Genomic DNA, 17138 nt, shown 5'->3' with positions numbered 1-17138 from the left:
TAAGATAAGATACAAAAGTAAATACCAAGATAAAAAAAATTAAATTTGTGATTGATAGATTGGAATAGTGAAAAAGGTAAGAAATAAAATGAAATAAAATAAAACAGAATAAATAGATATATGAATGACATGAGTATAATGATATAATAATAGTAATCATCATCATACATTTGATACAACTAATTGAAAGAATATGGATAAAAACTGGCCGCGTTTAACAAACACACACACACACACACACGGCAGTCGTCGTGTCACCAAAGAACCTGTTTTTTGTTGTTGTTTTTTTCCAGTTCATTTCAGTAAAAAGGCGTTTGCCTGAAGGTCGAGTGTGTTCGAGGAGGAAAAAAAGGAAGTCAATGCAATTATTTCCCTTGCCCATCGTCAATACCGATCTACTGTCACGTCGGGGTTCTTCTCTCCAATTATCCACGGATTTTTCTCTTTGTGTCAGGCAGTTTGCAGAATTCCCTTCCAGAAGAGAAACCTATGAACGAGAGGTAAATTATTCGTACAATTTCCCTAAAGTAGAACGCGTTAACGGAAAGAAATGGTAATTATCTTCAGTTAATTATGAAATGCCCGAGAGCAGACGAACTATGTTGACACGCAGCGCTGCATCAGTGATGTGGCTGACGGCTTTGTTCTAGTGTTGATGGTGAGTGGTCTCGACACGAGTAACCTCTTAATTTTGTGAGTATTCACTTAGATTTTTTATTTTAGTTTTGGGTTTCGAAGTAACACAAACAAAGTAAGAAAATAATATTTTCTCTGAGCAAATTAAAACGGCTATTAGTATTACGAGTCATCTTGTGAAATTTGACTAGTTTTATGATACCTTTCGTGAAACTGTTCCTGATTTTAAAAGTGCTTGACCAGTCATTATTATTAGTGAACAAAATTCGTTTTATCGGTTCAATCAAGAAAACAGTAAGAGTAACGTTATTTTTGCCTTTATTTCACTGCTTTGTGTACTGCGTACTCGGTGACGGTAGCCTTTGTACAAGTCATGGACTGGAAAAAATAAAAAATGCAAGGCAAGAACTAATTAGAAATATTGTTTAATTACACATACTTAACCGTGACCCACTAGTGCAGACTCCGGCAGGGGTCTGACATTCCTGCAGTGTGCAAACTAACTGCAACATTGGCAATATCTATAAAGATTTGCAACATTAGCAGTATGAACTATGAAGACCACACAGGACCATTTTGCTGGAATAATAATGATAATTTGTCTTCTTCGTGTGCTGTGACTCCCACGTTCACTAGTATACGAGAAGGCTTTTACTTGTATGACCGTCCTGTAGGCAGTAATTCTCAATTTTCAGAGGGGGGTGAGGGTGCATGGTGGGTATGTTCTTTCCATAATCCACTGAATGCTGACATGGATAACAGGATCTTCAATTTGTTATGCATGGTACACACACAAAGGGGTTTCAGGCGCTAGCAAGTCTGCGCTTCTGTTTACCAGGGAGATTGTAAAACTCTCTACCCGTTACCCGCTGTGACTGGGATTCGAGCCTGGGACCCTCAGATTGAAAGTCCAATGCTTTAACCACTCGGCTGTTGTACCCATCATGATAATATGTGAATACTAAACTAGTTCTCAGGGTTTGGGTTTTGTGTCAGTCATTCATGCATATGATTTTGAAATGACTTATCGATGTGGCAGCCAGTTTGTCACTTGACGCATCAGTTTTCTGTTATTCTCCTGCAAAACAATCACGACTGCAGTTTCTGACTCTGAAAAATTAAAAATAAAATTTTTACTCTTGTTGCTCTGCAGTTCAACATTGAGCAGTCAAACATTGTCAGAAAAAAAGCAAAACTTGTACCGAGCCGAAAATTAAACAAGATATGGTTACACAAAGGCATCATTGCTTGTGTATTAACTGTGGCAAAATATAGTACCAATTTAGCCTTTTACTTTCCCGCCATCTCCTCGATTGAGGATGGCTTCCATACATGTAGAACATTTTGCCATATAACTTATAAGAAAACATCATCTGCATCATGGAGCATACTGCTGAAAAGAGTACAAAGATCAAATGAGTGTTCAGAACAGTTCCAGTCTTTTTCATTCTGCATCTTGAGAATAAGTCCGAGATTTCTTTAGTGTTCATGGGCAACTTATGCCTTTTATTGATCATTTTTGTTATGCAAGAGTGTGGCCCTTTCAAGTAAAAACAATACCCAGTGAAGATACGGTTTGTGCGATGGTATGTGTGTTTATGTGCATGTGTATATATTATTGTGTGCTGTTTCATAATATGTGGTCAGATGAGGGACTGTGTATTAGTAAAATATTACTAGTATGGATGTGCTTTCAAGCAGTATAGCCCGATGGATCAAGACTGAACGTTTTTAAAGTTGACTAAGAGTTTGGTGCCAGTTTTGGTGACCATGCGTTCAGATGATCACAGTGGGTATCAGGTCAGCTGCATCCTGCAGTTCAGGACATACACTATATACAGGCTGATTTGTAGTCATTATTCAAAGGCTGCAGCTTTGAGCATGAAGTTGAACAGGTCAGGCAGCAGTAGAGAATCCAGATGAGGATAATGGCACTAGTCAGCATCATTTTATTGCAAAGACAGCTCTCATTGAAATGATACCTCCACTAACTTCAAAAAAACATAGCAAGGAGTGTATTCAAACCACCTCTAATGCTCTATACACACCCTCTTCTCCCACCTCACACACACACACACACACACACACACACACACACACACACAGACATGTGCATTCATTATGCATACACACACACAGTGTCTCTCTCTCTTTCTCACACACACACGCACGCACACAGAGAAAATTAGTCTTCTTAGACTGTACAAGTCTGAATTAATCAAGTCTGAATTAATCTTGCAAAAAGACAGTTAAAATATGTACAGATAGGGGGAGAGTACAGATAGGAGGAGCACTGCTAATTGACTCTAAAGCATGTATGGGTATGACAGAACCATGACATTGGAATAATGTAGGTAAATACCAAAGTAGAATGAAAGTTAATAAAGTTGTGATAGTGTTCTGAAACAGTATGGATATGTTGTAATACCTGACAACAGATTTTTTTTTTTACGACACTTTTCAAAAACTGAATGTTTGGTGTCATTATACTGTACCATGTCAAACTGATGCAAACTAGGCCTATCGGTTTGCTCTGCTTGGTCAAATCTTGCGTAGCTAACAGTGAAAAGATGACCCGTCTTGCCCGGTCTGCTCTTAGCCAATCAAACGCCTCTAAAAGCTACAAGCACTGAATCATTCCTTTGGCCAAGGCTCTTGACGCCATCTTGTCAGGTTTACGCTCTGTCTCGTCTTACGCTTTTTTTTTTGCTATTAAGCACGTACATTTGGCCGTATTTTGCTGCGTGCGGCTTGATTTTATTGTATTTTTACCTTTTGAGTACTCAATTTGACACTGCCCCCTCGAATCGTACTTTTTTCTCTACCTCTCAGTCGATCCTGTCTTTCCTTTCTCTGTTGGGGATCGGATTTTCACTGGGTGCCTAACCGAGGTTATCATGCCTCATATGTCATCCCACGACGGCAGGAATCATGATGCTGGAATCGAGACTCGGCAAGAGACTCTCCCAGGCCCAGAGCTCATGATTTCTCCCGATAAGAACACGGATCGTGGAGGCGACACTCCTACCATTACAACGGTTATGAAGGGGACCGGGGGGAAAGGGGTATGAGCGTCGCCTCCAGAGGTGTCCCAGCGTGAGGCAGGAAAAAAGGGGGAGTGGCAAGTCCTCTCTTGGGCGGTAGGGACTCGCAGCTAGGCACGAACTTCCAAGTGGAGGCTGCGCCCGGCTGTTACCCTGGTCCCCGCTCAGAGACAGCCCTCAGGGGCCCATTGCTGTTCCCCCTCCTCCCTCCACTGCCGACCTCCCTTCCCCACCTCCTTCTGTGAGGGAGAAAGTTTTGGTTCCAGGGGGGACCTCTACTTACTTTGCCCACCCCGGGCCAAGCCACCCCAGTCTCCCCACGGGAGGGGATTTGGGGCGTGTGGCCACCTGCCTTGCAGGTCTTCCTGCTATCCGGCCGATCTCCCCTGCTGGGGGAGGCCCACACGTGTCAAGCGGTACTGACACCCAGGTCGGACCGGACCTCCATCCAACTTGGCCAGGTTTTTCCCTTCATGGAGGTCAAAGTGCCAGTGACCCTTGGGGTTGGTGTCACAGGATGGCTGGCGCCCACGGGTGGTTTCCCCTATTCTACCCATACTGGGGCGCACCTATAGTGCACGCTGGGATGCCGGGAGGACCAGGGGCCAACCCCTTGTCCTCTCTCCCCTGGATCCAACCCAGCACATCTCACAGGGTGACGCACATGGCCTCGACAAGTGGGATCGACAGCTTGTCAGTCAGGTCGAGCTCCTCAACCATTATTGCCACTCAGTCCACAAATTGGGCCTCTGTCACCCCACAGGTGACCTCCACGGTCACAACGGCCTCCTTGTCAGGACCGACGGCTGCCAACTCACCCCGCTCGGCCCAGGGGAGCCTGCAGTTTCAACCTACCCAGCCCTTGGTCCTACAGGGAGATGAGTGGGTGTTTGTCCCCTCACAGCACTCATGGGTCCCTCTTGCATCCAGGGATGCCCTCACTGAGGTGGTGTAGCACCCACCATCCCAAGCGTGGTTGGACCTATGGTCCACACTCTCCCCGCCCACTTCAAGTGTCAAGGAAATAGCAGCTGCAGCCATGGTCCCCGCTCTGGATTGTCCCAGCTCGCCCTGCTGGGGTGACCACAGCTCACAGGATGCCCCAGTGGGTACATCCATTTGGGATGGCACCCAGCAGGGGATGGACTGGGAGCAAGAGTGGGAGCCTCTGTCTTCGGAGGACAAACAAGCAGATGAGCACTCTTTACCCCCATCACAGACGACAGATTGAGCCCATGCCTCCCTAGGGACCAGCCTGAACGAAACTCAGACTTAGCCGAGCTTGAACTGACCCTCCCCAATCAGGTCACACATGCTGAATCGGTCCCTCAGGCTACATTGTCACCCCTGCCCCTCCTTAGGCAATGTGACTCTAACTCCAGAACCACCAGACGACTCAAAGTGCCAGAAAATGAGAAATGGCGCAGGATTGGCTTAATAAGCCAGCCTGCACTGTCGGGGTGCTGCTTCCATCCCTCCTCCAGGCAGGGAGTCCCTTTCTGCCCCGGGCGCCTTTTCCCTGGGCAAGTTCCTTAAAGATTCCTCTGAAGGCGGTGTGTGGTCCTTGTACACACAGGACCACCCTGCCTACATAGAAGTGGAGCCATCTGCACAGGACAGGATGTTGGTCTTACAGCGCAGCACCTTCCCCACTTCAGCTAATCTATCCTTTAAAACGTTAGCAAAGTGGGACAGATTGGCCCGCTGTTGCCTCCTCGAGGCTTCCACGGCTTATACCTTCTTCAACGCGTTCCTCCACAGGGCCAGTGAGCTGTGGGAACAGCATCCGGTTAATCAGGACACAGGGTCGCCTTCCTCTGCCCCGCTGGGCCTCTTCACCGACCAGAGGTTAAACACCTTTGGCAATAGGGTTGCCTCTGGTCTCACAGCAGCTGCAGACACAGCTACTGGTACCAGCCTTTTCTTCAATACTGTGCTGGCTCGGCGTGATGCCGTTCTCCGTCTCTCTAACATCCCAGTAGAGGAGAGGGCTGCCTTTCGGTCCATCCCGGCGCAGTAGCACTCCCTCTTCGGTCAGTATGCGCCCCATTTTGCATGGTTCGCTGCCATTGAAGAGACCGGCCACCAGGGCCCTTCCATATGCCATGCCACCTAATTCGAAGCAGCGTGCGCAGAATCAGTGGCAGAGGAATAAACCACCTCATGTCCATCCAAGCCGACCGGCCATGCCCATGGCCCAAAGGCAGCACCCCCAATGACTGGGCCCTGATTCAGCACCGTCAGTCGTCCAGCCCCTCCAAGTAGGAAACTTGTCTCGGCACACACATCAGTGGCATGCTCTGGGACTCAACAACTGGATTGTGTCGGTGCTAGAAACGGGGTACATGCTGCCTTGGGCGGAGGACCACCCCCCTCTAAGATCCACTCCTCCTCTTTATGTTCCCAGCTTGGTGGAGCAGGAGAGCATCTTAGAGACAGAGATATCGCACCTACTCCTCAAAGGGGCGATATCTCAACTCTCGGACCCGGGACCCGGTTTTTATAGTCGGTTGTTCGTGGTTCCAAAGGTCTCGGAAGGGTGGAGACCAGTCTTGGACTTGTCCCCCCTCAACAAATTCCTCCCCAAAATCAAATTCAAGATGGACACACAGGTACAGGTTCGGGAGACCTTATCCATCCGGCATCCCGTCGGTACCTGAGGTTTGTGTGGAGGGACAAGGTGTTCCAGTTCTCGGCCCACCCATTTGGTCTGTCCCTTGCCCCTTTCCTGTTTACCAAGGTGGTGCGGGAATTGGTGTCCATCGTCCGGTGGAATCCATTCGTCTCTGTGTGTACCTGGACGACTGGCTCATTCTGGCCCAGTTGCAGGCCCTGTGCCAGAGGCATATGGCCAGACTTCTAGACCTCTGCTCCCAACTGCTGAGAACCAGGAGAAATGCGATCTGTCCCCAAGTCAGTCCTTCGACTTCTTGGGGATGAGATTCGACACGCAGTCCATGATAGTCTCTCCGACGCCAGATCACTGGGACCAACTGGCAGGCCTCCTCAGCCACTTCCGATGTTCCTCCCGAGCAACAGCACGGACACTTTCATCTCTCCTGGGCATGATGGAGTCCATGGCACCTCTCATTCCCCTGGGCAGGCTTCTCAAGCGACCTCTTCAGAGGGGACTGAGGCTACGGTGGTCCCAGAGAAGCCAACCATGGGATACCCAGATATGTCTGGGCAAGTGGTTCCTTGAGGTGACATCAGAATGGCTAACCACCCCTCTTTGGACACAGGGGGTGCCCATAGGCCCACCGACACTTCAGGTGGCACTCTTCATAGATGCCTCCTCCCTGGGCTGGGGAGCCCACATGGACTCTAGATCTGCCAACAAATCTGCTAGGTTTCTCAACACCAAAAACCTGAAAGAAAAAACACCCTGCAACTTATCTTCTGACAACACAGAGAGCTACAACCTTCTTTTCACTATGAGCGAGTTAAAATCTGCCCTTCAGACCTGCACGGATTCCTCTCCAGGAATGGACGAGGTTCATTATAAACTTTTAAAACATCTTCCCGAAACCTGTCTGGACACCCTGCTCAAAGTTTACAACCACATCTGGATCACAGGCTTTTTTCCACCCTCCTGGCGGAAAGCCCTCATAATCCCGGGAAAAGACCCTTCGAACCCCTCCAACTACCACCCAGTAGCACTGACCAGCTGCATCTGCAAACTGATGGAGAAGATGGTCAACGGTAGACTGATGTGGAAGCTAGAGACCGACGGCCTTCTGGCGAAAAAACAGTGTGGTTTCCGCAAGCATCGGTCTACCGTTGACCATCTGGTTCATCTGGAAACCACAGTAAGGAATGCCTTTGTCAACAAACAGCATGTGGTGGTCATATTTTTTGACTTAGAGAAAGCTTATGATACCACCTGGAAATTTGGAATCCTCTCAGACCTGCACAAGCTCAGCTTCCAAGGCCACCTGCCCCAGTTGATCCACAACTTCTTGCAAGACATAATTCCAGGTGAGGGTCGGCACCTCCCTGTCCGACATTCACGAGCAGGAGCTGGGTGTTCCGCAAGGGAGCATTCTGTTGCCGGCTCTCTTCAGCATCAAAATAAACGACATCGTCCAGTTGGTTCAGAAGGGATTGGACAGCTCGCTGTTTGTGGACGATTTCGCCCTGTATGCAACTGGCAGCACATATGCAAGCATCCAGCGATGGCTTCAGCTCTGCGTGGACAAAATTCAGTGTTGGGCAGAGGAGAATGGTTTCACAATTTCGTTCTCTAAAACTGAATGTATTCATTTTCATAACTTTCGCCAATTCTGTCTGGATCCTGAAATCTGGCGGTCAAGGAAGTCAAATTTTTAGGGGTCGTTGTTGATCAGAAGCTGAACTTCCTCAGCCATATCAAACAGCTGAAAATATCTTGTCAAAAAGCCCTGAACATCATCCGAGTTGTGGCACACATGGACTGGAGTGCTGATAAGAGAACTCTGTTGCACCTTTACAGAGCCCTGGTCCAGTCAAACTGGATTACGGAAGTGTAGTATACGGCTCGGCCAGACCGTCTTACCTGAAACTGCTGGACCCTATGTAGCCGTGCTCCGAGTGGTTCTAATAGGGGGTACGGCACAAAAGACTTAACTAATTGATTGATTGAATGAAAGGATAGACAAGATCCCACGCACAGGCCAGGAACATATAGAGGCCAGTCACAAATGGGTTTTTCTATTGTTTTATTTACAATAGTAGAGAGCATAAAAAGAGAAAACTAAGAAGAGATTAGAAGAGAACTAAAAGAAGACAAAAAGAGAAGAAGGCTAGAAGAGAACTAGTCTAAGAGAAGATAAAAAGAGAAGACAGTGCCTGGAATGACACAAACAAATGTCATTAGCACAACATGTCGGCACAAGTGAATAATAAAGCACATGTATCCATATTACATGGAAAGATGACCACTTGGTATTCCATATGTGTGAAGACCAAACACTGACATCAAACGGCATTCCTAATACATTTAAATAGTGCAGTTAAAGTGATTGAAGCAATGCTGACTTGGTGAAAGTACACTGACAGTATAGATTAGATAAAGCTTATACTGTGTCAAAGTGACTCAAATGAATCAGTTTATCATGTTGCACTATACTGGAGTAAGCTGTATAGGAGAGAGCATGATAACTAAATTACAGTTAACAGACTGATACATATCAGGTGGTTTTGACCAATAACTGATATTAATCCAACACTATCTTGTAATCACAACAGCAGAATACTACACACATCTTAGAGTACTGAGCACACTGTAGCAGTACAATTGATATCAGCATGTAAAATAATACATAAATAATAAACAAGATAATAGAATCAGTGGCTTTGATATTATACTGGCAAACTGATAGACCAGATAGTAAGTGAAGCACCATCATGGCTTAACCATTAAGTGGTGAATGAACTTTACGCACACGCTAGAACATTCTGGAACAAACTATCTGTGTCCAGGGACGTCAGTGACTGTGACGTTAAGAAGACTCAAATGGAATACTGCTACGAGCATATGACGACATGGCAATTTTCTAGATCAATCATAGCCGAGCTGTGACTAACATGTCAAAGCAATAACTGAACAAAGAATAAACTGAACAAAGCAATAACTGAACATACTTATATGAACACAAGTACTGTGTCGAATAATACAATTTACAAATCAACACATTCTACACACTAGTACTTACAGCGATACGTAGCGAAGTGTCAGCCGTTGTGGGGACACACACGACACACTGCCCGCGACACAGCAAGAGAGAGAGCAGGCTCTGGTCAGATGACTGACCAGGTATGAAATGACCACTCATCATTCACTGTGCCAATTTATGCAAGTTTAGCGGACCACAAAGTCCGTCACGTGTGCTTGCGATCAGATCGTCACTAATCACGGAGAATCTGATGACAATTGTGTTTGTTTACCGGTGTTCAGTGACAGATTTCTAGATGATTACTGAACCAATTTGCATCGGATAAGTTGCAAAAGAAAGAGCTCAACGCCTACTTTATAATGAGTGTAAAATGAAGTGTTGATTATTTAAGATGAATTTATAATCTTAATTTAAGTCACCTGAACAGGGTCAGTTTTAACGAGCTCGTCGCTGAAAATTACAAACTGTGTTAAATCAGTTTCACGTAGGCGAACATAAATGGAATAGATTTAAAGATGGAATTAAGACGATTCTGCCAGTATATAATACTAGTAGTTTACTGATCTGACAAAAGAGCTATTAACTAAATACTGTGGAACAGAAACACAAGTTTGCTCTCAGCCAATGACGTATCGCGACGCGACACTGGTCGAGCAGTCAGCAGGTGGTCTGGCCAGGATAAAATGATGTAAGCAGACTGACGTCACATATTCTGTGCAAGGGTTAGGAGGAAAAACGTCGTCTGCTCTGGCTTGTGCGTGAATAGTGTTGGAGCAAGCATAGCGCGCTTGGTCACACCTATACACCACCAAGGGCTCCGTCTCAGGTTACGTGTGTTCCGCACCACCCCTGTGCACAGCCTGTGTGCAGAGGCGGGGAAACCGCCTCTCTCCAACCGTAGATTGAAGCTGACCCTAAACTATTACTTGAAACTGTTTTCTGAACCCAAAAACCCTGCTCACGATGTTGTATTCAACAACTCTTTCAACAAGAAATTTAAAGACAACCCAAACTGCATCCCTCCTCTTGGACTCCGCCTTCAGCCGCACATAGAAAATGCTGATCTGGATGTCGGTGACATCTCAGACTTCTCCCAGACAGCCCTACTTGGACCTTTAAAACACCTGATTTCCGATTCGATCTGGCCTTGTACTGTAAAGACTCCACCAGTTCACTGGCCTACAGAACTTACTTTTCGGAACTCTGCCACAAATTTCTCACTTTCCAAAAAATCTTCACTGACGTTTCCAAGTCAGGACGGAGTCGCTGCATCTGCGTTCTGTCCCGCCTTTCCTGACTAGCCCTCAACGGAACACATCCAGTCTGACAGCTCAGTGTACACTGCGGAACTGACCGCACTGGTTCTGGTGGTAAAACTGGTTCTCTCTTCGAAACAAAAGAGATTCATGATCTTTTCCGACTCCTTGTCAGCCCTGGAGGCGATCACCTGCAGGAATCTGATTCATCCCAAACTGCTGGAATTCTACGAAGCTTTTACTCTCATAACAAAGAAAGGATACGAGGTTGTGTTGGCCTGGGTTCCTGGACATGTTGGCATTGGTGGTAACGAAAGGGCAGACCTGCTGGCCAAGAACACTGTAAAGAAAGAATTACCGAGATCCTTCGTACCATACACAGACATGAAGCAGAAGGTGAACACTTATGTTAAGGATCTTTGGCAAGAGGAGTGGAACACTCAGACGGACAACAAGCTGTTCCAAATCCATCCAGACCTAAAAGAGACCCTCCAATCGGGGGTGAAGAACAGAAAGGAGGAGTCTGTGCTGTGCAGACAGCATGTGGGCCCCTCGATGAATTCCCTGTGATGAGCCTCTCACCATGAAACATGTGCTCCTTGACTGTTGGGATCTGCATGACGTTTGACAAAGACATTACACATTACACGGTGGTTTATCTGAAGACCTTGTTTCGTGATGTCCCTCTGTTGGTGCTGATGGACTTCTTGAAAGAAGTGAACATTTTAAATCAGATTTGAAGGTTTTAAACTATGGAAGGTTTTTTAAACTTTGAGTGGAAAGCTTAAAGTTGTGACTTGTTTTTATTATTTGGTTGTTGTTTTTTTTACCCTTGTAGTAGGTATTAACATGGCGATAGCCTTGAGATGGCCTTAGGGGTTGACGAGGCTCTAAGCACCATAATTTGATTTGATTTGATGATTATATATATATATATATATATATATATATATATATATATATATAAACTCTTTTCAAGAACTCAGTTTATTATTATCAAAACCTCTGTTTCCAGATTACATTAGTCCTGGTCACATTTTGTGAGCACTAACCGTCATTTCATCATTCATAGCACATTTGTGCAATAATCCAGTAAGTCAGAAACCAGTGTGAATGTCAGTCACAGCCACACCCAGATCTTGCTGAGGCTTTTCAGAAAGTGCAACCATTCCAGCAGATATATATATCCACTGACAAGTTGTCAGCTTGTCAAGGGTCTGTGTTTGGTCCATTTGGCATTCTTATTTAGCACTATCACACACACACACACACACACACATACACATACACACACATATATATTTCTACACACACGCATATGTATATATACACACACATATACATATATATTTATTTATGTCAAAGTACTCCAACTATAATCATGTTTTTTGCCTGTCCTGTAGGCTGTACCTAACCTTTTACACATAAGCTTTTTAGTTTCTCAAAACACCAAGTCTTGTGGTGTGGCATGGGATAGTGCATACACTTGAGAAGATATATATATATATATATATCATCATGGCCTGGCTTCGCTGACGAAGATCTAGGAAGGGCGTTGTCCACGTCTGATGCAGGCACGCTCATGGCTGACAAGGCCAATGCGGGAAAAGCAGAGTCGGCCGCAGCGGTTGCAAGGGAAAGTCTGGTCTGGGTTCGCGGCTGCAGCGTCGTGGTTCTTCCTCCTTCTGCGTTTGTCCTCAAGGCTGGCCCTGCGGTTGTTTTCGAAGGAGGAGACAGCTTGGTGGATGGTGCGTCGCCAGGTCTCTCGATCAGCGGCTACTGCGGACCACTGGCGATGGTCAATGTGACAGGCACCGAGAGCTTTCTTCAAGGAGTCTTTGTATCTCTTCTTGGGTGCTCCTCTGTCACGGTGGCCAGTGGACAGTTCGCCATACAGCGCGATCTTGGGCAGGCGGTGGTCCTCCATCCTGGACACGTGCCCTGCCCAACGTAGCTGGGTCTTTAGCAGCACTGCCTCGATGCTGATAGTCTTTGCCTGCTCCAGGACCTCGACATTTGTGATGTAGTCACTCCAGTGGATGCTGAGGATGGTGCGAAGGCAGCGCTGGTGGAAGCGATCAAGCAGTCGTATGTGGTGCCGGTAGGTGACCCAGGTTTCGGAGCCATACAACAGGGTGGGCAGTACAACAGCTCTGTACACGCTGATCTTTGTTTCTTTCTTCAGGTGTTTGTTGTTCCACACTCTCTTGTACAGCCTGCCAAATGCGCTGTTTGCCTTTGCAAGTCTGTTGTCGATCTCCTTGTCGATCTTGGCGTCAGACGAGATGGTGCAGCCTAGGTAGCTGAACTGGTGGACCGACTTCAGCTCTGTCTCACCGATGTTGATGTGAGGAGCGTGGAATTCTTCCTGTGGGGCAGGCTGGTGGAGAACTTCCGTCTTTTTTCAGACTGACTTCTAGGCCGAAGAGCTGCGCAGCCTCTGCGAAGCAGGACGTTATACGCTGCAAGGCCGCTTCTGTATGGGCGACGAGGGCAGCATCGTCGGCAAACAGAAGCTCTCTGATGAGTTGCTCCAGTGTCTTATATATATATATATGTATATGTATGTATGTATGTATACATGTATTATATGTATGTGTCTCTTTGATCATGATGCTCTGAGAGCCTCTAGTAAACTGATATATCTCATGTACTCACTCAACTTCGTATGCCAACCAGATTAAATGCACAGCAAAGTTCTTTTGCACACGGGTGAAGTTATTTTCACAGGTTTGCACTTCCGCTACACACACAAAAATGTCAGATTTTTTTTATTCTCTCACTTTATTCCCTGTTTAACTGACTATATTTTTGGTCTTATCACAAATTCAGTGGCACGTTTCCTTGCACTCAGTTCATTTTGCTGGAGCAGATCGACATGCATCCTTACAGTTCAGTGAACTGTGCTCAAGTCCAGATTCTGAAAATTTTAATTGTCACTTGTCTTGATAGGAAGATCCCCTTCCGATTGTATGTTTCCAATAGCCATAGCTTTTGTTTAATCCTTGTTTAGTCTTAGACCAGAGAATATTGCAAAGGCATCCAGTATTTCCAATGCCTCAAGTATGTCTTTCCTCTTTTGAAGGAAAAGTATTGTGCCATCTGTTAGCTGTTTTTATATCTGGGGTCTTGTTGCCTGGAGATGGGATGCTTATACCTTCGATGTTGCTATTTCTCAATTGCCAGTAATTCCACAGCTAATATGGAAGAAAGAGGGGAAAGTGGACATCCTTGTCTTACTCTACATGTTACTGGGAAGGTCTTTGATACCTATCCTTCATGGTTAATGCTGCTGAATGTCTTATTACTTAGCAATTGTGCCCATTTAATGAACTGTTCCCCAAAACCAAATAGTTTGAAAGCCTGAAAAAGAAAATCTTTTGAAAAAGAGTCAAATGCCTTAGAGTAGTCCAGAGCAATCAGATACCCAGATTAACCAGTGTGATTTGAATAATCTATGACATCATCAATGGACCTCAGCATTGAGGAACAGTGGATGGCCTTCAAAGACACTGTCTACACTACTGCCCTTGAACATCTTGGATCAGCATCCCAAAGAAACCAAGACTGGTTTGATGATGATGAAGAAGAAATACAGGCACTGATAACAGAGAAAAACCAACTGTTCATAGCACATCAGAACAACCCCACGTCAAAAGCCAAGAAAGATGCCTTTGCTAACGCAAGAAGAAAGGTGCAAAAGAAACTTCGTGAGATGCAGGACAGCTGTTTCAACAAGAAGGCGGATGAAATCCAGGGCTACACAGACTGCCACGACACAAAGCGCTTCTACAGTGTGCTCAAGGCTGTATATGGACCTCAGTCCTCTGGCTCCTCACCCCTACTCAAAGCAGATGGGACGTAGCTGCTGACAGAGAAGAAGCAGATTCAGGAGCGATGGGCAGAGCACTTCAACAAGGTCCTCAACCATTCTGCCAACATCAATGATGAGGCCATTGCTTGCCTACCTCAGATAGAGATGAACGAGGACCTGGACACCCTCCCCACAGAAGATGAAGTAAGGAAGGCAGTGAAGCAACTGTCCTGTGGCAAAGCGCCAGGGTCCGATGCAATCTCTGCGGCAGGAAGAAGTTTACCACCATTGTCAGCGCCTACGCGCCCACCATGACCAACCCGGATGAGATCAAGGACAAGTTCTACGAGGATCTGAACGCTGTCATCACCACTGTTCCCAACGCAGACAAGCTCATCATTCTTGGTGACTTTAACACGAGAGTTGGCTGTGACCTCCTGGGAAGGCGTGATTGGGAAGCATGGGGTTGGCAACTGTAACAGCAATGGTCAACTACTTCTCCAGACATGTGCCGAGCACGACCTTATCACAAACACTCTTCTGCCTCCCTACCCGCAACAGGACATCATGGATGCATCCTCGCTCTGGGCATTGGCATCTCATCGACTTTGTCATCGTCAGGAAGAGGGACAGGCAGGACGTACGAGTCACAAGGGCCAATGTGCGGCGCTGAGTGCTGGACAGACCACCGCCTTATCGTCTCCAAACTCAACCTCTGCATCCAACCAAGAGACGGCTTCAGAGCATGAAAGCACCCAAATGCCTGAATGTCAACAATCTGGAGCTAGGCAACATCAAGCAGAGCTTTGCTGACACCCTGGAGGAACGCCTTGAGTCCACTGTGCTGGACAACCAGATTGTGGAGGCAGCATGGGGCGCACTGCATGAGACGGTGTACAACACTGCCATGGAGTGCCTGGGGCCTTCTGCCAGGAAGCACAAAGACTGGTTTGATGAGAACTGCACTGAGATCAAGCAGCTGCTGGAAGACAAACGCCAAGCCTACAGAGCCCACATTGAAGATCCCAAGTCACAGTCAAAGAAAGACATACTGAAGAGCGCACGCAGCACCATCCAGCTGAAGCTGCGGCAGATGCAGGATTCCTGGTTGAGCAACAAAGCTGATGAGATCCAGGGCTTTGCAGACAGGAACGACATGAAGAACTTCTATAACGGCCTGAAAGAAGTCTACGGTCCCACCACCTCCGGATCTGCTCCACTCCTCAGTGCTGATGGTTCTACCCTAATCACTGACAAGGACGGGATCCTTGAGAGATGGGCTGAACACTTTGACAGCGTACTGAACCGGCCTTCCACCATCAATGATGAAGCCATCAACTGACTCCCCCAGGTGCCAGTCAGTGAGTCGTTGGATGCCATTCCAACTTTGGAGGAGACCCAGAAAGCTATCCGTCTGCTATCCAATGGCAAAGCCCCTGGCTCAGACTCCATTCCAGCTGAGGTCTACAAAGGTGGTGGTATGGCGCTGACTGAGAAGCTTCATCAGCTATTCCAGCTCATCTGGCAGCATGAGGCAGTTCCACAGGACTTCAAAGACGCTTCCATCATACACCTGTACATGCGCAAAGGAAATCGTCAGGCCTGTGACAACCATCGTGGAATATCCCTGCTGTCCGTTCAGGCAAGACTCTGGCCAGAGTGCTACTCAACCATCTCATAGCACACCTTGAGCAAGGTCTCCTACCAGAGAGCCAGTGTGGCTTCCGGAAAGAACGCGGGACTATCGACATGGTGTTTGCTGCCAGGCAGCTTCAGGAGAAGTGTCAGGAACAGAACGCCGACCTTTACTCCACCTATGTCGATCTGACCAAGGCCTTCGATACTGTTAGCAGAGATGGCCTTTGGAGAATCATGGCGAAGTACGGATGTCCCAGAAAGTTCATCACCATCATACGGCAACTACACGATGGGATGCTGGCCCGAGTCCAAGACAACGGAGAGACTTCAGAACCATTCCCTGTCTCCAATGGAGTCAAGCAAGGGTGTGTTCTTGCCCCCACCCTGTTCAGTCTCATGTTTTCAGCCATGCTGACAGATGCCTTCAGAGACGCTGACGTAGGCATTGGCATCAGGTACCGCACAGATGGCTCACTCTTCAACCTCAGGAGGCTTCAAGCAAAAACCAAGGTGAGGACAGACACCGTCAACAACTTCCTGTTTGCTGATGACTGCTCTCAATGCTGCCTCCGAAGCTGACATGCAACACAGCGTTGACAAGTTCTCTGCTGCCTGTGACAACTTTGGCCTGACAATCAGCACAAAGAAGACTGATGCCAGCTCCAGGAAAGCCTTACGTTGAACCAAACATCTTCATCAATGGGCAACGACTGAATGCGGTGGACAAGTTCACATACCTGGGCAGTACACTCTCTTGCACAGCTGTCATTGACAACGAGGTGAATGCCAGACTCGCCAAAGCCAGCGCTGCCTTCGGCAGACTCCATAAGAACGTTTGGAACAGGAGAGGCATCACCCTGGAGACGAAGCCCAAAGTATACAAGGCCATAGTTCTCACCACACTGCTCTATGGATGTGAATCATGGACGGTCTACAAACGCCACGCCAAAAAGCTGAACCACTTCCACACCACCAGCCTCAGAAAACTTCTCGGCATAAAGTGGCAAGAGAAGATCCCTGACACAGAGGTGTTCACCTGTGCAAACTTGCCTAGCATCTACACCATCTTGATGCAGGCCCAGCTGCGCTGGGCAGG

General features: G+C 46.9%; 1 protein-coding gene across 2 annotated transcripts in view; it reads left to right on the top strand.

Moving 5' to 3' along the window:
* The first annotated feature begins 379 nt into the window (after positions 1-379).
* Positions 380-17138, top strand: part of LOC143289048 (transmembrane protein 164-like) — a 53348-nt gene continuing 36589 nt past the window's right edge. For both annotated transcript variants that reach the window (XM_076597856.1, XM_076597857.1), the window contains exon 1: positions 380-500. The gene's annotated coding sequence lies outside the window, so the exon portion shown is untranslated. The remainder of the gene's footprint in view (positions 501-17138) is intronic.

This window comes from Babylonia areolata, chromosome 13 (assembly GCF_041734735.1).
Source record: "Babylonia areolata isolate BAREFJ2019XMU chromosome 13, ASM4173473v1, whole genome shotgun sequence".
Lineage (NCBI taxonomy): Eukaryota > Metazoa > Mollusca > Gastropoda > Neogastropoda > Buccinidae > Babylonia > Babylonia areolata.
This window is presented reverse-complemented; position numbering and strand designations above follow the sequence as displayed.